The sequence below is a fragment of the Neopelma chrysocephalum genome, unplaced genomic scaffold (assembly GCF_003984885.1).
Source record: "Neopelma chrysocephalum unplaced genomic scaffold, ASM398488v2 Primary Assembly neopelma1_90, whole genome shotgun sequence".
NCBI lineage: Eukaryota > Metazoa > Chordata > Aves > Passeriformes > Pipridae > Neopelma > Neopelma chrysocephalum.
This window is the reverse complement of record NW_020897752.1, coordinates 1279490-1303111: the sequence shown is the minus strand read 5'-3', so window position 1 is coordinate 1303111 and position 23622 is coordinate 1279490. Positions and strand designations below refer to the sequence as shown.

At 48.4% G+C, this 23622-nt stretch overlaps 1 protein-coding gene across 13 annotated transcripts in view; it reads left to right on the top strand.

Moving 5' to 3' along the window:
* EIF4G3 (eukaryotic translation initiation factor 4 gamma 3) overlaps window positions 1-23622 on the top strand; it is a 144151-nt gene that overhangs the window by 25842 nt on the left and 94687 nt on the right. For 8 of the 13 annotated variants that reach the window (XM_027693138.1, XM_027693135.1, XM_027693134.1 and 5 more), the window contains exon 1: window positions 22898-23005. The gene's annotated coding sequence lies outside the window, so the exon portion shown is untranslated. Of the gene's footprint in view, window positions 1-10079; window positions 10183-15071; window positions 15148-22861; window positions 23006-23622 lie in introns of those variants that run through there. The other 5 variants (XM_027693137.1, XM_027693136.1, XM_027693140.1 and 2 more) reach the window with 5 other exon arrangements.

Below are 23622 nucleotides of genomic sequence, written 5' to 3'. Positions count from 1 at the left end.
TGTGCCACCAAATGACATTATTCGCCCAGGAAAATCTCAGTGCATCGTAACCTTTTCACTTGCTGGGAAAACAGAGAAGGATGAAGGGTAAAATCACTCAGGAGGAACGGGAAGGGTGGGATACTTTTCGTCTTAGAGCATTTGTGGAAGATTATGGAATGAGAGCTCTTTATGTGGATAACTGTTGGGAAAGCCACATGTGGTGCTTTGGGCATCCAGGAAAAATTGTTTTAAGTTCAATCTGCTTAAAAATCCACATTGCTGTATTTTTGCTGTGCAACACGGGGATGCTTTAATTGCTCCTGAATTAAAGAGGCTTTAATGTCTCCCCATAAAACAGGCATAAAACCTCCACCTCCAGCATGGAGGTTCATAACAATGATCTAAATATCAGTGTGTGTGAGACCTCTCTGGTGATGGATGTGGTTACTTGCTACAAGGAGGACAAATGCCCCAAAATTCCTCCTGGTGATGTGTGTCCCTGTTCCTTTCCCGAGGAAGCTCCTGTTGTAATCACCCCACGCTGTCCCAGGAGCCACAGTGAGTTAGTGCTGGTGAGCTGCCCCTCGGTAGCATCCTGGGCCTCAAAACTGGTTCCCACCTCAAGGGACCCCTTGGCTAAGGAACACATGGCCTGGTATCCAAGATAACACCCCACAGTTGCATCAATTCAGAGCAGAGTGCAGCCCATTGCACAAGCTGCTGCTAAATTATTCCTTCTCAAGCTGTGCCAGATAACTCCTTGCACTGAAGTAACACGAGCTGGAAACTCCTCCACTGCCAGCACAGCTTCCTCCTTCGAGCACTTTTATATGAAATCGTCACAAAAAAAGAGGAAGCTGGCTGGGGAGTAGCTCCTATCTCTGGTATCATGGGGTATTTTAAAAAGTCTTGTGCCTTGGTCTCCTGTTTTGTTATATTGGCACATTCTGTCTGGGGTTATGTCAGTGATGAGCTTGGGAGCAGCCACAGGTTTGGTGCTGTTGATGTTCAGCAGGTTCTGGGCAAAATTCTCCTATGGAGAAAGGCTAAAAATGACAATGATCCGGATTTCCCTCTGCAGGGGTCAGGGGGGACTTCAGCCTTCTGTCTCCAGCTCCATTAAGTTAAAACCTACAGGAATTCTTGTTAAAGAACTTTATAGTTAAGCACAAATGGTCACCTCCTCCCTTCCCTCTCTTCTCCTTTGAAGTCCTTGGATGGCTGGAGGCATGTGCCCTGTAGCTCCTTGTGCCAGTTGGGAACACCTCATAAATTGAATTCTGAGGCCTTCGTGCATAGATTTCCGTGGCAGATTCCTTGATTTTCCTTTTTTTCCAGTGTTGACTGTTGTTTTTTGTTTGTCACGTCCATTAGAAAGGTTCCCTGTGTGTAAATTAGTGCTCAGTGCTCCACTTAGTGTCACTTTGTATAAAACTGTGCCCACCAGAGCACCGAGGGGTGGAGCTGTATTAATTCATCAGCACCAGGCTGAACCTTGGCCGTGATCTCTCCTCCCTCCCTGTCCCCAGTGCTGGCAGGCTCCTTTCCCAGGGTGCTTAATCCCTAAACCACAAAAAGGACAATTTAAAGCCCCTCGCCTGCAGCTTGGCAGATAATGTGGAATTGCAGCCTGACCTGTGGATAACCTTGTCTTCCCTTGGAGTTCTCCCTTCCAAACCCCCTCCTGCACATCCCTGCTTGGGCCTCACTGCACGTGCTGTTCATGGACACGGCTGGGGAGGGTCAGATCCCAAAGGGACAGATCCCAAACATCCATCCAAGCCTTGGCTTGGCTGTAGCAGTTGGTTGTTGATGTTAAACAGTCCTGGGACCGTTTGTAGGGGTGTGATTGTATGATTTGCACCCCCTCCTTAGCGGGGGGTGGGTTGTGCACCGCCGGACACGGCTGGTGGTGGAAGGGTGCCCTTCCCAAAGGGTGCTTCCAGAGGCAAGGCAAGAGCTGACACGTTCAAGGTGGTATGTAAAACATCTCCTGGAAGCTTCAGCATGCTAATGAACTAATGGCACTGAAATGAATTGCTAATTAAAGAATTAGAAGGCTTCAAATCAGGTGGTACCATAGAGAACAGATCTCAGTGTTGAAGGGAAAATCTGTTCTTGGATCAAGTGTTGCTTTTCCCATGTATTTCCTAATTTTTTCTTTGGTAAATGCATAAGTTTTGTGTCCATCCTCAGGTTTACTGGCCCTTGTTGCCTTGAGGCTCTTGTGGTCCTTGTGGTATCTGTGTTGGTTCTTGCCCATTTGCTCTGCAAAGGAGCCATCACTGCTCTCCTTCACCTGCACAGCCTCCATCCCTCAGGAATGAGCCACATCTTACCAGGATTCACCTTCCTGCTGGCTCACACGAAGGACAGAAATAATCCTGGAGAATCACAGGGCTCCTTGTGACTCCAGCTGGTGTGAACATGCCCGTTGCTTTCCTTCCTTTCTCATACCTTCAAACCCCACTTTGGCCCCTCAGGCCGTTCTCCCGGCTCCGCCAGGGCTGCAGCCCTTTGCTGGAGGTGTGGAAGCAGGAGGAAGCAGGGAGGAGTGTGCTGTGGAGCTGAACCTTGTACCATGCCCAGCTCCTCTGCTGGAATGCAAAAGAGGCAAAGCCACGGAGCAGGACGGGGTGTTCAGCCCTGGCTGAGAAAGGCACCGGCTTCTGTTTCACAGGGTCGATTGTGGGGTATTCAGGGGTGCTCTGGTGGATGAAGTTTCATGTTGGGATTAAAGATGTAGCTCTGAGCTGCAGATGGAAGGATGGATCTGCCTTCACTGACCAGGCTGTGTCTTCACACCCTGGTCTCAAATGCAATGGTCATGTGAGCGTTTGATGATGATTCAAATCAGCTCATGGAATCCACGGAAAACTTCACCCAGCCAAGAAAAAAAAGGAGTTTTCTGTTGAATCACCGGGCTGAGCTGGGTCACCAAGGAGCCTCCTGATCCTTAGTCCTTCCCGAGGGAGGTGGCAGAAGTTCTGGGTGCCACCGTTTAGCTGGGTTGGTTTGGGATGCCCTGGAATCTGACCTGTGACAGCCCGTCTCTGGCAGGGGCAGGGGAAGCACTGTGCCGTCAGGGAACATGCCTTTGTTTTCTTCCCTTTCCCAGGGACAGTGGGGCTACTCCATGACCTGGAATTATTCCCCTTTGCCCCTTTAGTTAACAGTGCTGCCAGAAGGTTTCTGAGTGACCTCCAGGAAGGTGGGGGGCAAGGGGAAAATCAGCTTTTAAACCTGCAGCCTCCAGCACCTCGGAATTCTCTGTTTCTTTCCCTACCTGGCCACCCAGGCATGGACTGATAGAGGAATTGCTGGATGTAGGACTTGGGCTTTTTCCCTGCTTCCCCTGATCCAGGATTGTCCCTTTTGCAATGGAAGTGTGAGATATGCATTGTAAGAGCCATGTAAAAGAGCAACAGCCATTAACTTCAGTCACTTGCACAATAAATTACTGTTATTATTGTTATTTGTTAGTTTTATTTTCCTTGAACAGATAGGAGGGTTTTTTATGTTGGAAGGGCTGCAAAGTGAGCTGTTGTTCTAAGGTAGGCATTCTGCTGGCTGACAGGTGGTTTTATTTTTGTCAGGGCCACAAAAAATAAGTATTTTGGTGACAGGGGAACTTCAGAGCTTTGTCTCGTTTCAGGGAATAGTAGGGATGTAATAGCTGCATAAAATCATCTAATTAAAAGAAGCAGCTGAGCTGTTTAGGCTTGTGAACTGCCACTAAAATGCTAATTACTTCAGTGTGAGAATGTCTGGAAAAGCTTCACCAGGAGTCGTGGGGGTTTCTCCTGTTTGAATCAAGTTCTTGAGTTATGTAGAATTCCAGAATGGTTTGGGTTGGAAGGGATCTTAAGGATCATCTCACTCCATCCCCTGCCATGGGCAGGGACACCTTCCACTATCCCAGGTGGATCCAAGCCCTGTCCAACCTGGCCTTGAGTAGTGTCTGGAGCAGCTAATCCATGAATTGCAGACCCTCCAGTGTTTTTGGGTAGGAGTCCTGTTGCCCTTGTGAGAACATGCAGGTGTTTGGGTCATCTCAGAGCACAGACGGTGATTCAGCAGCTGCTGCCAACGATGAGAATCATTTTGGGAAAAATATCTGAATTATTTCAGAAGAAAGGTCACTGTTTCTGGTCAGCTAAAAGCCTGTTGCTTACCCAGTTTGGGTGATTTTTACATTTCTGTCTGTATTTGGAGCTGGCAGGTTGTTCATTGCTGGCTTGGGCAGGTCTGGTCAGCTCCAGAGGGATGACGACAGGGTGGCTTTTCTGTGATGAAAGGGAAAACTTAAAGCTGTGAGTTATTACCTTGATCTTACTGGGGTCTTCTCAGCCCTTGTGCTTTAAGCTGAGCGAGCTGAGATTTTTGGAGTGGGTAGTGCTCCTAAAAAGATGCACATGGGCCTGGAGAACAGCATCTTCAAAAATCCTCTAGTGGCCTCAGGAGCACTGCTGATGGTGTGCATGTGGTTAGGGTATAGCACAGCAATGCTTCATCTCATGCCTTAGGGTGTGTACCTGCCCCTCCTTTCCCAGCCCCATCAAACCTCCATCCTTTGACTAAATCTTCCCAGACTTGCAGGATTTGTGGCCCTGGTGGCTGTTGTGCTGTGAATTCGGGCACTGTTACCATCTCTTCCAGGGAAATGATTTCTTAAGGGGAATCTGCTTGGTTCTCATTTGGGAGTGCAAAACAAAACCCATCTGGAGAAGCATCTTATGCAGCAGTTTAATGTTCCTGGAGAAAAGGAGGCTCAGGGGGAACCTTCTCCCCCTCTGCAACTCCCTGACAGGAGGGGGAGCCCGGGAGGGTCGGGCTCTGCTCCCAGGGAACAAGGGACAGGAGGAGAGGGAACAGCTTGAAGTTGTGCCAGGGGAGGTTTAGGTTGGGTATCAGGGGAAATTCCTTCATGGAAAGGGTGGTCAGGCACTGGAAGGGGCTGCCCAGGGCAGTGGTGGAGTCCCCACCCCTGGAGGTGTTCAAAAGGCCTGTGGATGTGGCACTTGGGATATTGGCCCACCGTGGTCCTCTGTAACTCAGAGCAGACTCTGCAGAGCTCGGCTGCTTTTAGTGCTGCTCTCCAGGGCTCACCTTGGGGAGCCTTTTCCCCCACCTGAGTGTTTGGGGCTGTTTGGGAGGTACCTGGACCCGGGTTGTGGCTCGAGGACAGTCAGGGATCACTCAGAGCAGCAGGGACTGTTGAAGACAAATGGGGCTGCTGCAGGTTCCTGAGTGGTGTCTGTTCCTGCAGCCTAATGGGAGTTTAAATTAACATGGACAAGTGCAATCATAAATAACCCTCCTGAAATGAGATGGAATTTTAGGGCTACATCAGCACCTTCCCCATGATGCCGTTGCCTCTCCGGAGAGGTAATGCCATGATTTCCAGCTGAAGGGAGCTGATGACATCTATTGACTTTTCCATCTCTTAGAAGAGTCCATTTATTGTGAGAATAAAATGTGAATTAGAAAAATATGGAATTGGCTGGTGTTTTATGGAGGAAAAGAGGACAAGTCAGCTGGTGAGAAGTTGTCTGTGGCTGAGCAAGGGATGCTCTCCTGGCACGTTGTTCACTTTGTGTTACCTGAGCTGGCACAGACACGATCCAAGGAGCCTCTGTGGCTTTTTTGTTAATTACTAATATTTCACAGCTTGGTTCAGACCTGGATTTAACCTTATTCAGGCTGTGCTTTAAAAACCCACTTCTGGGAGATGCTGCTGTTAAAAATAAAGATACACCAGAGTTCACAGTTCCAGAAATACTCTGTTTTGTGGCTTCCAGACCTGTCCTCCACCCACCAACACCCCCCTTCAGGGAAAATCCCAGCAGGATTAGCAGGATTTAGACACGGTTTCTTCTACCCCAAACAACCTTTGCAGGTCTCAGCTGAAAATAGCCAGTTTGCCTCCGTGCTGGGGCTGCAGTTGAGGGAGACAGAGATGGAGTAACAAAATCAGGTTGCCCTTAGAGACACATTTGTATCGAGCAAAAGCATTGATTGGGTTTTTGTGCCGTTTGCCGGGATCTGGGTCCTGGTTCCCCCCGGGAACTCTCTCAGGGCCGGGGGAGACACAGGGGGGTGAGGCGAGGTCTGGGTGATTGATGAGCTCTGAGTGAGCTGTCGCCAGTGCTGGTTAATTTAGAGATGCAAAACTGAGCCTGGAAGTAATGAGCTCTCCCTAATTAGGTGCTTGTGTGCAGGTGGAACTATTGCAGCTGGTGCTCCCAATCCTGCTGGTTTGTATTGGAAAGCATGACAGAGTGAGTGGGGTGCTGGGAATACAGTTCATTTGCAACAGAGGGGTGGTTTTTTCCTGTTATCTTCCCTTCTAACCTCGCCTTTCCTTCGGCATTCCCGCTTGGCTCGGCTGTGAGAGGTATCCCATGTGGACCTAAACCTAAAAGGAAAGGGGCTTATAAAAAAGAGGGAAAGGGGATTTTTTTATATGGGCAGATAGTGCCAGGACAAGGGGGAATGGTTTAAAATGCCAGAGGGCAGGGCTAGATGGGATATTGGGAAGGAATTCCTCCCTGAGAGGGTGGTTTGGCCCTGGCACAGGTTGCCCAGAGCAGCTGTGGCTGCCCCATCCCTGGAAGTGTCCAAGGCCAGGTTGGACGGGGCTTGGAGCAGCCTGGGCTGGTGGAAGGTGTCCCTGCCCATGGCAGGGGGTGGGACTGGATGAGCTTTAAGGTCCTTTCCAACCTAAACCATTCTGGGATCCTGTGATATTTTGTGGAATGGATATTTAAAAAGAGTATAAGTTGGAGGATTTTAAGATGTGCTGGGGTGTAACCAGGATGTGCCCCTCAGCTGGGCCTGCTGGTTGAGCAGGTTTGCTCAGCCAGAAGGGCTGGGGCTGTGGTGGGTGTAGCAATGGATATATAAGCCCCCATCCCACAGCTGGGGGGCCGTGCCCCCAAACTCCAGCCACATCATTGGACGTGCCAGCGCCACCATCCACAGAGATCCCAAACGTGGGGGGGCTCCGAGGGGAGGGGAGGAGGGATCTGTACAGTAGCTGGAGGAGGGAGAGGGACAGCATGCTGTTCAGTAAGCATTTGAAGGTCACAGTTTCCTTTCAAGCTGCAATTTTCAGCCTTGGAAAGCTTGTCTTCCGACAGGCATTGAGGTTCACTGGGATTTGTGTGCCCCTTTCCTTTGGAAAGCTCTGCCTGTTCCCATTCAGCTCTGTGCAAGCACAGCTCGGGGACCATTGTGTGGCAGACAGCAGGGAAGGGAAGTGTTTGGGATTATTTGGAAGCTGGTACTGAGATCAATGCTACATAATTAGGTAAAAAGCTCAAGATGAATTTCAAGAAAAGTTTTATTATGGGATGTTTATTATGAACGTTTGTTCAGAGGCTTAAGCTGGGATAAGCAGGGAAAGCCTCCCTGTAACATTGGGATCTGGGCAGAGCTCAGGAGAGGATGATTTAATGAGGAGCACTGGGATGGCAGAGGGATGGACAAGCCCTATCACTTCCCGTTATCATCACGTCGTTCAGCTGGGGACCAAGGCACCAGTCCTGTACTCTGGGATTTCCAAGGCCATAAAGGAGCCCTGAGACATCCACTATATTTATGTAGATGAATTTCTGTTACAAAAGCAGAAGATAAATACCTTATTTAAAGTATTGTTCCAAGTATAAAACAGCCCATAAACAAGAACTTGAAGAGAATTTGGTGTTACTGTTTAATACACAAAATACACGAAGGATTAAAGAGGTTGTTGCACAAACACTTCGTTGAGCCACTTAAAATTTATATGTTTGATAAATGGCAGCTGGGCGGTGAACACTGACTACACATGTGGCTCTGAAGAGCTTTATACTGGGCCATAAAATGTTGAAACAAGCTTAATAATGGCTTTTGCCATCTGATCCTTCTGGGGATAAGTCGTTAGGGAAGGTGGTGCATCCTGGAGGTTTCTCTTTGCAGGAATGATGCACTGCTCTGTTACAAACCTTGGTACTTTTAAACCATAAACCCCATTTTTGCCTATTTACAAACACCTTTTGTCATGTTCCTTTATTTTTAAAACCTTTGGCTTGCCAGAAATACGTCTTTGGATCAGATTTAAGTATTAATTATTAAGGTGTAAAGCTGACAAGGTCTTCTAAGGAATTCCTCACCTGCAGCCCTTAACTATGACCATATCCCTGAGTGCTCATGCCAGCAAAAAAGTTGTATTTGTTTTTTCCCTGGTATAATAACAATAAACACCAAACACTGAAACAGCAGTGTTCCACTGGGGCTTGACCTGTGGAACAGTCAGGGCTCGGAACTGTGCTTCACTTTGACATCTCACCCTGTTGCTCAAGAGCAGTTGCATCTGGCTAAGAAAATGAAAATAAAAGCGGTGTTTTCATACAGAGGCCACATCATTCTTGTGAAAGTGGCCCCCTTATCAGGAATCCACTAGCAAAGAAAACCCTGAGCAGACAAAATAAACCCCAAACCCATCCTGAAATGAAACGTGATCTCTGCAAGGATGGGAAATGGGATATGTCGTTGGCTGGAGGTTTTGGAAGGGTTAGAGAAGGTTGGCATTTCATTAGGTGGGTTTTAAGTCTTTAGATGTTTTCCAAAATCCTTGAATGATGTTGGTCTTGATCTTTGTAATATTAATTGTCTCTCATTTGTTATGAGCACACTCAGCTGTGGTTGGGGGTGCTCGAGTCCTGGAAGAGATGAAAACGTGGAGGTGACAAGGACATGGGGGAAACCAGCATGTGCCTCTAATTAAGGGCTGGGTTCTGTGGATACACGGGGGGATTGAATTCTGGTCACCCAGGCAACATCAATCCTGCCTTTTCCTAAGTTTGGAGTTACTTGCTTTGTGACCTGACTTTTATTTTTCCTTGCATGAAGTTGGTTTGGTTGTCACCTTTCAGCGTGGAGCAAGAGGATGACACTGGTTTTATCTTACACGTTATTTTTTTCCCAGGTGACTTTCACTTGGTGGTTGATTTGGGGTTTTCTTGTTGTTTTGATTTGTTTGAAGGCTGTAGTTTGCTTTACCAGCTTTCCTTCCCCGGGCTTCTGAAACATGATCTGTCAAAAGAGGGGTTGATTTTGAAGGGGGAGTTAATGGATGAAGTGGTTGCTACGAACAGGGGGTCGTGGTGCTGAGTTTGGGGGTAGTGACTGCAAAGCTGAGGCAAACAAGCTGCAAAATTTCCTGCTGAGGAGTTTGTGCTGCCATTTAATCCCCCCCAGCCCTGGAGCTTTCTGAGCTCCTCATTCCTTGCCATGCAGCTTTCCAGACCACACTGTGCTTCAGGGGAGCTGATGTTTTTCCCTTATCCGTTCCTTTATAAGCCTGGCTTGATTATTATCCCATATAGACTTGCTAAGAGCAGAACGATGCTGCCTCCCATCCCTTCTGCGCCGCGGGCACAGCGGAAAAATTGGGGAAGCAGAGGGATTTCAGCAGGTTGGATGCACTTGGCTACCAAACCCCAGCAGAAGGGCATCGCTGAGGCCCCCCTTGCGCTGCCTCTTTAAGAGCTCAGGCTCTGCCTGCGAGGGCGACAGGCAGGAAGAGCTCCGGAGCCAGCCCCGCGTGGCACGGCTGCGGCCGGGGATGCGGCTGGGATGGGCTCTGCTCCTGGATGCGGGGAGAGGACCCGGCGCTGAGCTGGGATTTTCCTGCCGGAGCTCTCTGGGATCTCAGTGATGGAGCTCTCCGGGATGTCGCTGCCAGAGCTGTCTGGGATCTCTCTGCTGGAGCGCTCCGGGGCTCGCTGACGGAGCTCTCCAGGATCTCGCTGGGGGAGGTCTCTGGAGCTCACTGTCAGATCTGTCTCTCCGAGATCTCACTGTTGGAGCTCTCCGGGATCTCGCTGACAGAGCTCTCCAGGATCTCGCTGCTGGACCTTTCTGGAGCTCGCTGACAGAGCTGTGTGGAATCTCAGTGACAGAGCTGTGTGGAATCTCAGTGACAGAGCTCTCTGGGATCTCACTGTCAGATCTCCCCAGGATCTCACTGCTGGAGCTCTCTGGAGCTCACTGACAGGGCTCCAGGATCTCAGTGCAGGAGCTCCCTGGAGCTCGCTGCCAGAGCTCCAGGATCTCACTGCTGGATCTCTCCAGGATCCCACTGCCAGGTCTCTCTGGGATCTCCCTGCTGATCTCTCTGGGATCCCACTGCCGGAGCTCTCTGGATCTCACTGCCAGGTAGGACCGAGCGCGCCGAACAAAGGCTTCGCCCCGCACAGAGGATGGTGGAGCTGCCAAGGATGGGGTGATGCCGGGGAAGTTCCAGCTGCTGTGACTGGCAGAGCCTCTCCCTTTGAACGTTTCCAGAGCCCGGGCGGTTTCCCAGCCGGCTCAATGGAGTGTTTCTGCTGTTGGGATTTCACCTCCTGCATTTTAATTGCGCGGTGAATAGAGGAGAGGCTGCAGAGGAGAAACACGCTCTCCTAAAGCTCCCTGCCATCACAGCCCTGCCTGCTCGGAGCGGTTTTGTAGATTCCCTGCTCAAAAAAAGCTGGAAGGAATGCTCAAATTTGATGTGGTTTCTTGCCCTCCTGTAATCTCACTTGATGGTTTTATCTTGTGTTTTTTAATACCCAGTTTCGGTACAAGCAGGGGCACGCGTGGGGATTATATAACCCTGGGCATGGCTGGTGGGAGACTCCGTTTCTGGGGAGGGATGAAAATTAGGAGTTCTGGAATGGTTTTGTGAAAGGCGCCCCTGGGGACCGGGGATATTTTTATTCCTGTGAGAAGGTGCTTCCTCGGAGCTGGGAGGGGAGGGGAGGAGAGGCCAGCGGTGCCTGCTCAGGGGAAAATGGGTGGCAGTGGCTGAAATGAGCTTAGGTGAGAAGCACCATTCGAGGGAAAATGAATCCATTTTGGGAGAAAACATAATGGAGTTATTTCTTCCCCCCTCCAACCTTAGAGGCAGAGCAGGGAAACCTGTACAAATTGCTGCTGTAAGAGCTGATTTTGCTGCGTGTTTCCAGGTCGTTCATTGCTGGAGCAGCACACAGGAATCTCACAGAATTGCAGTTTTGTAGCATGATTGGAACAAGCAGAGAAATGTGATATAAGGAGGAGATTTCTGCAAGGAATTCCTCCTGACTGTCATTTCACTCAGCGTTTGGCAGTGCCTCTGATTGCTCCAGCAGCTCTGGGCTGGATTTTTTTCCTTAATTGCTTTACAGAGCAGTCTCATATTCCCCTCTCCTCAGAGCGTGGCTGTGGCTGTCTAATTAAAAGAGATTCTCCCCTTTTTAGGGAGATTTTTGGTTTCCAGAAAAATTCTGTTTGGTTTCCAGTCGGTGTTCCTTTTCCCACTGGGTCTGTAACAGCTCCCAAAATTCCCCAGCTTGTAATCGCTGCTGCAGCCAAATGGGGACTGGGTGGAACTCCCATTGCATCTGTGCCTGCATTTATTAATGTGCCAGAAGTATCTCACTTAGGTGAGATTTTAAATATATATTTCATGAGTTAATGAGCCCTGAACAGCCACGAGGAGGATCCAGCGCCGGCGCTGCCCGTTGGCTGCCGTCCTTCTCCTGGATTCTGGCGTGCTGCTCATGGAGGAGGGAGAGCTGTAAGGAGCAAAACACAGGCTGCAGTTCCTCTTTACTGACCTGATGGTTGCAGAGGTGGTTTAAGAGGTTCCCCTTGGATATAAGAGGTTGCCCTTGCTCCTGCTTCGTCGCTCTCCTCGTCTTTTCTCCCTGCGGAAGGAGCTCTGAAAATGGTGTGAGGTTTGGGTTGTCTTTGCTTTTCCACCCCTCCCTCTCCCTTCCCAGCCTCCTGGATCATTTTGGAGCATGGCTGCACAAGTCAGTGACGTGGGTGGCAAGGATATAGGGGAGGAGGAGGAAGAGGGAGGGCACAGGATGCTCCTGAATTGGATCTACCCGTGCCAGAATAGTAACGTGAAAGAGCTGCCCGAGTTATTCAGCATATCCTGGTGTTCCTGCCTGTGGGGAATCAGCGCTGCAGTGGAGCCAGACTGGTTGGACTTTAATTCCTGAACTTGCTTGCATGTGCTGGGGCTGTGGGAGGGCAGCAGTCCCAGGGGTTGTGCTGCATTTTGGGCTGGGCAGCCCTTCATGGCACCAAAACCTCTGTGTGAGTGCCCTGGCATGGTTTGGGATGGGATGGGATGATGCTGCTGGATGAGGTTCCACTTCCCACCTGCTTGCCCTGACCTGTTCACCTCCCATGGGGAGTCCCCGTGCTGTCACTTAACCCACTTCTAGGAAAGAGCCTCGTTAGCACGACTCTGATGAACTTTGCTGTCACCCTGGCTCGCTTCTCCCGCAGTGACAGCAGCTGTTATCCCAGGATGGGCTCCTTTGGCAGGTGGACGGGGAGGGAAGGTGGGGATTTCCTCTGGGGAGCAAAAACCAGCTCTGGCAGGGTTGGAGGGAACCAGGGAACTTTCCACTAGCCCAGCTCCTGGAGGTAAGGCAGGAATCTCTCCACTGGCCCAGCTCCTTGCAAAGAAGCAGGAAATCTCTCTCCACTGGCCCAGCTCCTTGCAGGGAAGCAGCAAATCTCTCTCCACTGGCCCAGCTTGCAGGGAAGCAGAAATTTCTCCGCTAGCCCGTCTTCTTGCAGAGAGTCAAAGTTGGGTGCTGGAAATATTCACTTTCCCCAACCATTGTATCTCATTAAGGCTTACTGGAATTGAAGGCATTTTGTCCCCCTCAGTCTTGTGTCCAGGTCAAATCCTTTGGCAAAAAGGACTTAAAAGGTTTCTTTTGATTTTAATTCTTCTGATGAGAATCATCCCATCCTGGGAGTGATCTCAAACACTGACCCCAAACTCTGCAGATCCCTTTGAACTGCTCCTTCCTCCAGGCAGCTCTTCCTGGGTGCAAAAAGAGCGGGTGCTCTGCTCAAAGAAGATTATTTCCTCCTGCCTTATATAAGTTCTAAAATAAGAAAATAAATCCCAACCTTGTCGAGGATGAAACCGTTTTTCCAAACTCAGGAACGATCCCTTTTGAAGCAGCGATTGATTCCTTAAATTGTCAGGGCTGCCTGGAGATGGGAAATCTCTCAGTGACACAAGGGGGGCAGCTCCATCCCGGGCCTTGGGCTGTCATTCCTGTCACGGGGATGTTCTGGGAGTGAGGGAACAGTGCTACAGCAGGAAATAGGAGTTTTAATTCTGCCTTACAGTGTGTTTCTAATCCTCCACTCCGAAATTTTGGCTTTCTGCTGCTGTTTTTTTGCAGAACTCAGGCACAGATCCTCGGGACGAAGGCTGGGAGTGGTGCCTTGGCTCCCCTGAAGTCTGTGGCAAATCTTACAGTTGTTTTGTTTTGCTGAGTCAGCAAAACCCCCCTTTGGTTGTTAAAAACCTCTTTGCTTGTGAAATGGCAGCACTGGGGACTGAGCTGGCAGGGCTGGGGGGTGAGGATGAGCCTTGGACCCTGCCAGCAAATCCCTGCACTCCTGGAAAAGAGGCAGAAAGAGGTGGAGGGGGAGTGAGCCCATCCTGGGAACCAGTGGGGCTGCATCCTGTTCCTGGTTTTCCCAGCTTGGAGCTGTTCCTTGGCCGTGTCCTGTGTCTCACCTGCGGGATGGACAGGGCAGGACTGACGTGCAAAGGTGTTGTGAAGGTCAGGGCTGGGCTCTTCCCAGCCTAATCCTATCAAGCCAGGTTTTTATCACGTCTGGTGCTCAAACACTGAATACATAACAAATTTGGGAGGGTTTAGAGCAATTTCTGAACCTGTTTGGTGAGGGAGGAGCTCTTCAGTGATGTGTTCAGAGCCAAAATGGTGCGATATTGTACATTTAATTCCGTATATTTGTTTCTGATGCTGTAGATTTGCCTTAGTGCTGCTCAAGGAAGAGTTGATCCGGCTTGGGGGTGCTGGGAACAGTCAACAGGGGCAGAGCAGGTTGTGTCTGAACAGTCCTGATGTCAGCCTTAAAAACTGGTCCCATTTTAGGGGAAACAGGTTGGATTCTGTACCTCAGGTCACTCTTGAGCATTGTCAGCACTGGTGGGGTCTGTCCTGTCGCTGTGATTTTGGTCCCTGCAAAGTTTTGGGCAGCAGAATTAATTTGGAGATCAAACTTGGAGTGCAAAGATTCTCTTGAAAGACTTAAACTAATCTTCTGGGCTCAAAATTTAACTTAGGAGTGTGTTTTGCCTTGTTTGAACAAAACCAATAAGTGTTTTCATGACTATTTTAAATATCCCACCAGGTTAACATGTGAGGTTTGTGTCTTGCCTTGTGTGCAAGAACCTTAATCAGACTGTTCTCATTTTCCATGAGGTTTTGATGTATAAAATATAAACAGCAAAAAGGTGAAATCTGATTATGGCATTTAGGAAAATTTTTCAGTAAGTGACTTTTTCTTGACAGATATATGCTGGGCCTAAGGCCACAAGGTATTACCTAAGCCAGGCTTTTTTTTTCCTTTTAAATTCCTGCATCCCCTTGTTTTAGTCCAAAAATAAACCAGATTCTAGCTTTTTTTTCTTTTTTGTGCATAAAGTCTTTTTCCCTTTTTTTTTTTCCCACAATACCTTTCCAGTCTAAGCAACCTCTTGTGTTTTGCCTTTAAATCTCCCTGCAGCAGCTCCTCAAAACCTCCCATTTACCCGACAACCCCTTTTTTTTTTGGAGGGCAGATGAGGAAAGGAGTCACTGGGTGAGGAGAGGCAAACAAGGAAACAATTCCAGCGGGATTCCTGCCTGCTTAGCAAAACAGGAGCTGCCATTGTCCCAGGGCCCTGCTGATCAGCAGGGTTTGTCCTGCTGAATGCAGGGGGGGCTTGTGGCTCCTGGGATTTTTCCCTTACTCTTCCAAATAAAACCAGGGGTGGGGGATGCTCTTGACGGGCCCAAGGTTTTGTGGATTTTTGTGTCGGTTCCCTCGCTGTGTTTGTGGCCTTTGGAGCCCCACTCTGCTCCTCTTTGGGGGAACCTGTGGGGTTGGAGCTGCCGGGGTGGCTGTGAGTCCTCTTTGGGAGAACCTGAGGGACTGGAGCTGCCTGTGAGCGCTGGGGTGGGGGTGTGTGTGTCCCCCCATCACAGCCCTGCCTTCCACGCTGCTTTCCTTGACTTGCTGTGTTGCAGAATCCCCCGGGGTCCTGTCCAGCAGCCCCTCGAGGATCGGATCTTCACTCCGACCGTCTCCGCTGTGTACAGCACTGTGAGTATCTGCCCAGCCCCCCTCCCTGGGGCTTGGGAAGCCCATCATGTGTCATGTCATGGTCTATTTTATATCAACTGTATTGTCATAGAGTTATTAAAATAACCCAGTGCAATTAGGAACCACACAACTAAAAAACAAACGTTTAAAAAGATGCAACTCCTCTTTGCCTCCTGAAATAAGTGGTGCTGGATAAAGATCCTTTTTGTTGCACGTGAGCAGGGAAGGGAGGGGGCACAGGAAGGGGGAGCCAGGTGGGGGTCGGGCTCTGCTCCCAGGGAACAAGGGACAAGACAGTGGGAAATGGCCTGAAGTTGTGCCAGGGGATGTTTAGATGGGATGTTGGGAAAATTCCTTCATGGAAAGGGTGGTCAGGCACTGGAAGGGGCTGCCCAGGGCAGTGGTGGAGTCCCCACCCCTGGAAGTGTTCAAAAAAAGTTTGGATGTGGCACCTGGGGACGTGATTTGCTGGAAATGGGGGTAGTGGCCAAGGGTTGGGCTTGATGATCTTGCAGGTCTTTTCCAACCTCAATAATCCTGTGATTTTATGAAGACCCTTTTTTGTTGCACATGAACAGGAAAGGAAAAAATCTTTGGAGGACTTGTGGGTCCATTCCTGAGTGTCTCTAGTTTTATTTAGCAGATGGGAGAGTGGGTTTTCCCAACAGTTTCACTGGAGTGACAATGTTTGGGCCATATATTCCCTCTGGTGGCTCCATCTCCTTCCTTCCCCCTGCATCTCAAAGACTGACTTTATTAGTGGCTTCACATTTCCAATACCTTCGGAGTATCAGAGAAATAATCAAGGAAGATTTGTTTCCATGTGAAAACATTCCATTACACAGAGGAAGAAGTTTGTTAACAGTAGATTGAATATCTATAGGTGCCTTTGGCTCACTGTCCTACATGTTTGTTAATGTATAATATTGATTATTGTGGAAATTTAGCTTAGAAACACAGTGATGTTCATTTGTGAACACATGATAGTGTTTTCCTTTTATTCATTTCTTTTTTTCCAATGGCAATAGCTGGAAGCCCAGGGTTATTTATAAGCTTTGCCTAATCAGCACAGCCCTGGGAAAGTTATATTTTGCTTTTCTGGTTGGGATAGTGCAAATATTTTTAACGCCAAAGCAAAAAAATGCTTTTAAGCTGCTCTTTTAATTATTTGGAAATCAGGAAGAAAAGCTGTAGATGGGATAAATTCACTGTATTTTATGCAGTAACATAAGCTGCTTATAGAAGACATAAGCTGCTGGGTGAGGTTTTCTCCTCCTCTGCTTGCAGGAGTGACTGGGAATGGGATTGTCAGCTCTGGTTCCATGTGGGGGGTCCTGGGCTGGAGCATCTTTAGCCCAGAGAAGCTGTGGCTGCCCCATCCCTGGAAGTGTCCAAGGCCAGGTTGGACGGGGCTTGGAGCAGCCTGGGATAGTGGGAGGTGTCCCTGCCCATGGAATGAGCTTTAAGGTCCCGTCCAACCCCAGCCAGTCCATGATGATGATCATGATGATCTTTGGTCCCTTCCCTTTCTGGGTGGTAGAGATGCCTCTTCTCCCAGAGCAGCTGCTGTCAGGAGATGCCAGGCTGAGCTTTGGGCAGGGCTCAGGGTGCCAGTGCTGCCAAGTGTCCCTTGGGCCAGACACCGCAGAGACTCGGGTGACACTGTCGGGAGCAGAAGGACTCGGGCTTGGCCATGGATGGTCTGGTGGGCAGCCAGCCCTGGATTTCCATCCAGGGGAGCTGGAAAGGTTGGGATACAACTCCAGCAAGGGTTTAGGATTTAGAGATTTGTTGTTGACAGCAGTGAATAACAAACCCGAGCTGCAGGTGGGGTTGGATTTTTTTTTGCTCTCTCTGTCCTCAATATCCGATATATAAATGTGTGTATGGAAAAAAGCAACAGCAAAGGAACAAATTAAGAAGAAATTCTTCCCTGTGAGGGTGGTGAGGCCCTGGCACAGGTTGCCCAGAGAAGCTGTGGCTGCCCCATCCCTGGAAGTGTCCAAGGTCAGGTTGGACAGGGCTTGGAGCAACCTGGGCTGGTGGAAGGTGTCTCTCCCCATGGAACAAGATGATCTGTGAGGTCCCTTCCAGCCCAAACCATTCTGGGATTCTGTGAACATAAATGTACAAACAGTTGTAATAAATAATTCAGTTTTTATTGTCCTTTATGTACCCCATACAACACTTAAAAACCACTTTAAAAATATCTGAATTCCTTTTCAAGAGGGTTATTTTTTTCAATTCTCTCCTCCCAAGATATAATGCAGATGCCTGTGGGGAAAATATGACTGTAAAAATTTAAATTAATGTAAAATAGAAAAGTAACTGTGAAGAATGACCTAAAATAGCTTTTCAGTGTGGAAAAATATCACTCCTTGCTGTGTTACAGGAATAGAAGCCAGGGCTGGGAGCGTCTCAGTTCCAGGCTGTAAGAAAGCACAAGTTTGAGAGAAAATATCATGTTTTGGGGAAAGGAGAGAAATTTCTCAGCTGGATTCCTTTTGGGCTTCCATTTGAAGCCCCAGGCAGTTGGCAGATTTAGAGAAGTCCAGAGAAAAATGAATTGGGATGGAAAAAGCACATGATGGGAGGGCTTTGACAAATTCATTCATGAAAGGTCTTTGTTACACAAGTAAGAGCACCGGGGATTTAAGGTCTGGGTTTGCAACAGATAAATAACTTTTTTTTGATGATTTTTATTTATAGTTTGTCTAGATTTTACAAAAAAACCTAATTGAAGGTGTGGAAGGTCACCATGGAATCACAGAATCGTTAAAGTTGGAGGAAAGACCTCCAAGATCATCCAAGTCCAACCTTGGAGTCCATCCTCAGCACCCCAGGGCTGCTTCTCACCTTCCACGTTTTGTTTGCTTGGACGTGCTGGGTGGGATCCCACAGGGATTATGGATCAGCATTTTCAGAGATGGGTGTTTTGAGAGGGTGGTTGCTTTGGGAAGAGCTTTGGGGTCTGAAAGCACCCCATGGTGGCTCTGAGCTGCCTCAGTGTCCCCTGTGTGTCGTGCGTGGGATGGGAGGACAAACCATTGGAGGCAGCGGCAACCCACAGGTGAAACCCCGATGTTTAGTTAGATAAAGATGAAAACTAATTCAGTTCTCCTTCCCATGCCTTTCCACATGCCTTATCAGGAACTTGGTTGCACATTCCAGAGCTGTTTTTTTCCAGAGCTACAAAAATGGGAATGGAAAATCAAGTGGCTTCCACAATGAGCCCCAGTAATAAAACCAAAGCAGAGGAACAAGTCTTCCTGTAGGGCAGAGACAGGAGCTGAGGAGGAGGCCAGGTGGGATGCAGTTTGTTTGAGAACTTGGAGATGCTCAAAATTCCCAACAGAACTCTTTCTCAAGGAAATCATACTGGTGTTAAAACCAAACCCACCTAAATTCGTCATGTGTCATCTTTGTTTATTTAATAGTGTCCTGTAGAAAATACTGATATTAAGGAGGTTGTTGGATTGGGGTTTTTTTAAGTAAATCAATCTAGTGTAGAATTATTTTAAAGCAAATCACAGTTGGAAATAATTATTTCAATGAACTAATCTTGTAATAATTTCCCCTCATCAATAATGGAGACACTCTATCAGAAGGGCTAGATTTGGACATAAAGATTTGGGGTTTACCCTTTAAGCAGCTTCTTGCCTGGTGTTCCCTAATTCCTTATATTGCAAGAAATTAAGATGGTTACTTGTGTGTCTGCTGTGAGATGCCAAAACTATAGAGTTTGGAAGGGGAATAAAAATGAAGTTTTGTTTCTGTCGTTATTTCAAAGAAATATATTCAAGAGAGCTTTTTGGGTTGGAGTTTTTTGGAAGGATGTTGACTTCTAACAGCAGGGGAACTGCACCCACAGTACCATAAATCCCACAGGCCACCCCTGTGCCCAGAGAAATGGGGCTGATTCTGTTGAAATGAGATTCATGTGGACAAATGACCGGGAGCTCCTCAAACACAGCCTGAGTTGGGAATCGGATAAGAGGAATAACTGTGGGAATGGACATCCAGTTCTTGCACAAATCCCCTTTTTTTGGCAGATTGTGGTGGAGGTTCACAGCTCCCTCAGTAACATGCTGTGATCTAAAGTGCTGAAACTCGAACCAAAAATACTTTGGGAGAAGCTGAGGAGCAGCACTGGGACCCTGAGCAGCCTGGTCCAGGGGAAGGGATGAGCTTTAAGGTCCTTCCAACCCAAACCATTCTGGGCTTCTCTGGTTGACTCCTGGGTGTGAACTGGTTAGAAATGAGTGTTAATGAGAGGTGCCTGTGTGGGGAGGAGGGTTTGTCACCTGGTCAGGGGTAGCCTTGAGCAGAGTCCCTGAGCCTGGCTGGACTCAGCTCCGTGATTCGCCTTCGTGTCCTTTAAGGGGATCTTCTGCAGTGAAGAGAATCCTGTAGGGAGGAGATTAGGGAGGATTAGCTGCTCCAGCCACCCTGTGCTTAAAGGAAGGATGTGGGTCAGGAGGCCGGCGCGGTCCCTGCCCGGCTGCAGAGTGTGCAGGAGGGATGCTCAGTTCCTCACCCCATCCCACCCCCTGCCACGGGCAGGGACACCTTCCACTAGCCCAGGTTGCTCCAAATCCCATCCAGCCTGGCCTTGGACACCTCCAGGGATGGGGCAGCTTTTGAAGTACCTGAAATCAGGTACTTAGTAGGGAGAAGAATGATCCCAAACTTGTAAATGATGCTAAACCCCAAAGATTTAATCTCAAAAAGAAAATCAAGAATTCCAGACTGAGTTTTTATGTCATCTCTCATTCATTACTTCCTTTAAAACACAGGATTAATAAGGCTTCTGGAAAACTGAAGTGAGCCTCTTGGTACTCAGGGAAAACAGAAAGTGATGCCCTAGCAAATTAATATGTCATTTTGTGGGTCTGTTTTTAGGAGAACAATTTAATCTATAGATTTCAGGGGGATATTTGCTTCCATAGTAATCTCAGACCATTTAATAAACAGCAAACCACACCCCAGGCATGGTGGGAACAGGCATCCCAGAAGGGATGAGCTTGGATAGGCTCTCCCTCCTGGATATGTTAAGTTATCCAATGGACACACAAATGCAGCAAGTTTGTTTTCCTTTAGCACCTGTTATCATTTTATTTGTAAGTAATTTGTGGTAGGGAGAGGAAGGTGTAGAAACACTTCTTTTGCTGGTGTGCTGAGAAGGGTTCTCTCTGCTTTTCCTTCTGCTGGAAGGACCACCTGATCTTAGAAGGTCGTGGAAGGTCAGTGGTGGGTTCCCATGGGATGCTGTCCAAGTGTGGTGTTGTTGATAGGATTTCATAATTGTTCTGCTGCCTTAATTAGGCTTTCAGGCAAATTTTAGTGGTTCCAGACCTGTGCCCATCATGTGTCTGCTGCTTCTCTGCTGCACTGCACGGGGGTATCTCAGGCACCATCATTCCAAGCAGCTGCACAGTTTTCCTCAGTTCAGCTTCCAGATTCCAGACCCAATCAGAACAGCATTCCTTGCTGCCTTTAATTAACCTCCATCTTAGGTTATTTTCCCTATGGAAGTGGTGGAGTCCCCATCCCTGGAAGTGTTCAAAAGGTTTGTGGATGTGGCACTTGGGGACATGGGTCAGTGGTGGACCTGGCAGTGCTGGTGGCATCATTGGATTTGGTGATCTTGGAGGGCTTTTCCAACCTAAATGCTTCTAATATTCTATTCCGTGATTCTGTGTGCATGTTGTAATTCCCAGAGAGGACTGTTGGTTGCTCACACTGACCTGGGGTGTTATTAGTGCCCCTGTCCCCTCATCAGAGCTCCATGTGGACACGGGGGCTGTTGGAGCTGAGGATTTTTGGTTGTGGATCGGTGAGCACTGGTGGGTGTAGGGAGGGAAAAGCTGGCAGTGGTCCAAGCCCCACAGCTATTGCCAAATAACCTCTGTTTTACCTCCAGAAGTGACATTCAGGGAGACATGCTGGTGCTGAGCATGGACACAACCTGCTGATGGGGCTGTTGATAGGAACGATTTCCTTGTATTTTGTGTTTCCTTTGCTTCCTTCTCCCCCTGAACTGCATTATTTGATACCCTTCATTCACAGTTGCTGCTGAGCCCAGGCTGCTGCACAATTGACATGACAAGTCTCTCAGGGTTGTCACGGGAGTCGGGGAAGAGACTTTGATTTTCTCAGGGTTGGGCTGTGGAAAGTTTCTGCTGCTCTGTCAGGCTGGCTGTGGTTCTGTGTGCTCACACCTGCCAGGAGAGATCAGCCCAAAGGGAGAGATGATTCATCCCTGGCGAGGGGCAGGATCCCGCTGGGGACAGAGGCTGAGCTGCTCTGCCTGACCCACCCTTTCCTCTGGTGAGCACAGGGCTGCTGTAAATCTTCCCTCGGGGAAGGATCCTGGCCCGTTCCCAAGCCCAGAGCAGTTGCAGGTTGTGGTTCTCACTGCTGGCTCAGCCCTTGCAGTGGTTTGGGGACTGGAAGGACGGACATCGATACTTGGAGCGCAATAAAATGACTCGGGAAAGGCAATTAGTGCTGCACTTGGGGACTTCTGCTCTCGTGCTTTGCCCTCTTGGAGCTTGGAGTGAACAGTCCATTAGAGGAGCCAGGAATTTCCTTCTTTATCCATGCTGGGGAATCTGTGCACACCCGTCTGTCTGCAGTGCCAGGGACCTGTGTGGGGCCTGGAGTGCCTGTAGCCCAGGGGGGCAGGGTTAGGTGGGATACTGGGAAGAGATTCTTCCCTGGGAGGGTGGGGAGACCCTGGCACAGGGTGCCCAGAGAAACTGTGGCTGCTCCTGGATCCCTGGAAGTGTCCAAGGCCAGGTTGGACGGGGCTTGGAGCAACCTGGGCTAGTGGGAGGTGTCCCTGCCCATGGCAGGGGGTGGAATTGAATGGTCCTTAAAGTCCCTCCCAATCCAAACGATTCCATGGTTAAGTGGTGCTTTTCAGCAAACAAAATACATGAGGAAAGGTCAGGGAGAAGCAAGTGCTGAATTTCTGTGAGTTTTAACCAAATCTGCCAAAATTTAGTTGTGTTGAACTGCTGGGAGGTGCCACCTGATAGTTATGGGATTCTTTTTTTTCCTTTGATTCTCCTTTTTTTTACTAAAGCAACTCTATAAAATATATTTAAAATAGTTCCATCACGAGGACAGTCCAGGGGAGCGAGTATGTGTGCTGTGAACATATTTTATAATATTTTACTTCATGTAATGTTTTGATGAGTATTTTTTATAGAAGCTGAGAAAGGAGATAAACACGTGCAAGAATTGGCTTTGGTATTTCAGTCTTTCCTCTTGCAGATACCAGGGCCCTGTGCAGTCCTTTCTTTTTCCTTTTTGGAGGACAATGTGCAAATCTCCCCCTTACTCTGTGTTTTGGGTCACTGGTAGTGTGTGTCCCTTTGCAAATCCCAAGATTTTCAATATGGTTTCTAATGGAGGGACCAGAAGGTCCCAGGCCTGAAGGCAAAGGGATGTTGCAAAGCAGCACCACAGCAGGAAAAATTCAGTTCCTACAACGTTCCCACCAGTGACTCCAGCTGGTGCCCTTATTTTTTGATCCTTCCCCATTTTTCCTGAAAATATAATAACTTTGCAGCCTTTCCCTTAAGAGATATATAGAAATAAAAAGATATATATATATATATATTTATGAAGGTGCTGCTCGCTGCTTTCTTATGAAGATTTCAGTGTCTCTGCAGACCTGGTTACTAATGTTCTGTTTTACTAACAGTTTATCTCCACACAGGTAACACAAGTAGCAAGACAACCGGGTCCTCCTGCCCCATCCCCTTACACTGCACATGAAATAAATAAGGGACACCCAAATCTTGCTGCAACGCCACCGGGACATGCCTCGTCCCCTGGGCTCTCACAGGTAAGACCTGGCGTTGGAGCAGAGCATTCCCAGCCTCCCTCTTCTCCTCTTGTCCCGTTCTCAGCTTCTCTGCTCAAAAAATGGAGTTGTGTTGTCCGGGACCAGTGTGGAAATTAAGTGAAGAAAGGGTGTGCACTCAGACAGCACTTAGCTTAGCACACTAGTACCATAAATCAGTAATTAAATACAAGTTTATCAGACATTAGTTCCTCGTTGAGTTTGTAACAGAAACTAAAAGCAACTTGGAGAACGATGGGAAGCACTCGTTGATGAGGAATGTGCTTTGCTGCTGGATCAGGCATGGCCTGACTTCCAGGTTAAACTGCCTCGTGTCCTCTGTCAGGGATTTTCCATGGTGAGTGTTTTGTTCAGGATGCTGCAGTTCTGTAATTCTAAGAAATGGGTCAGGAAAATGAGTTGGACAAATGAGTGCTCATGAAAGAGATGAGATAAAGGGCTGGTTACGGAAAAAGTCCAGAGGAGATAAATGGGAGTTATAATAAGAGTGGAGAAATAGAGGTTAGTGAGATATGTGGAATGAATTGGTCTCTTTGTAGTCTTTATTAGATAAATATTCTGCAGGGCTGGAGTGAGAGTGGAGAAGCTTATCTGAAAAA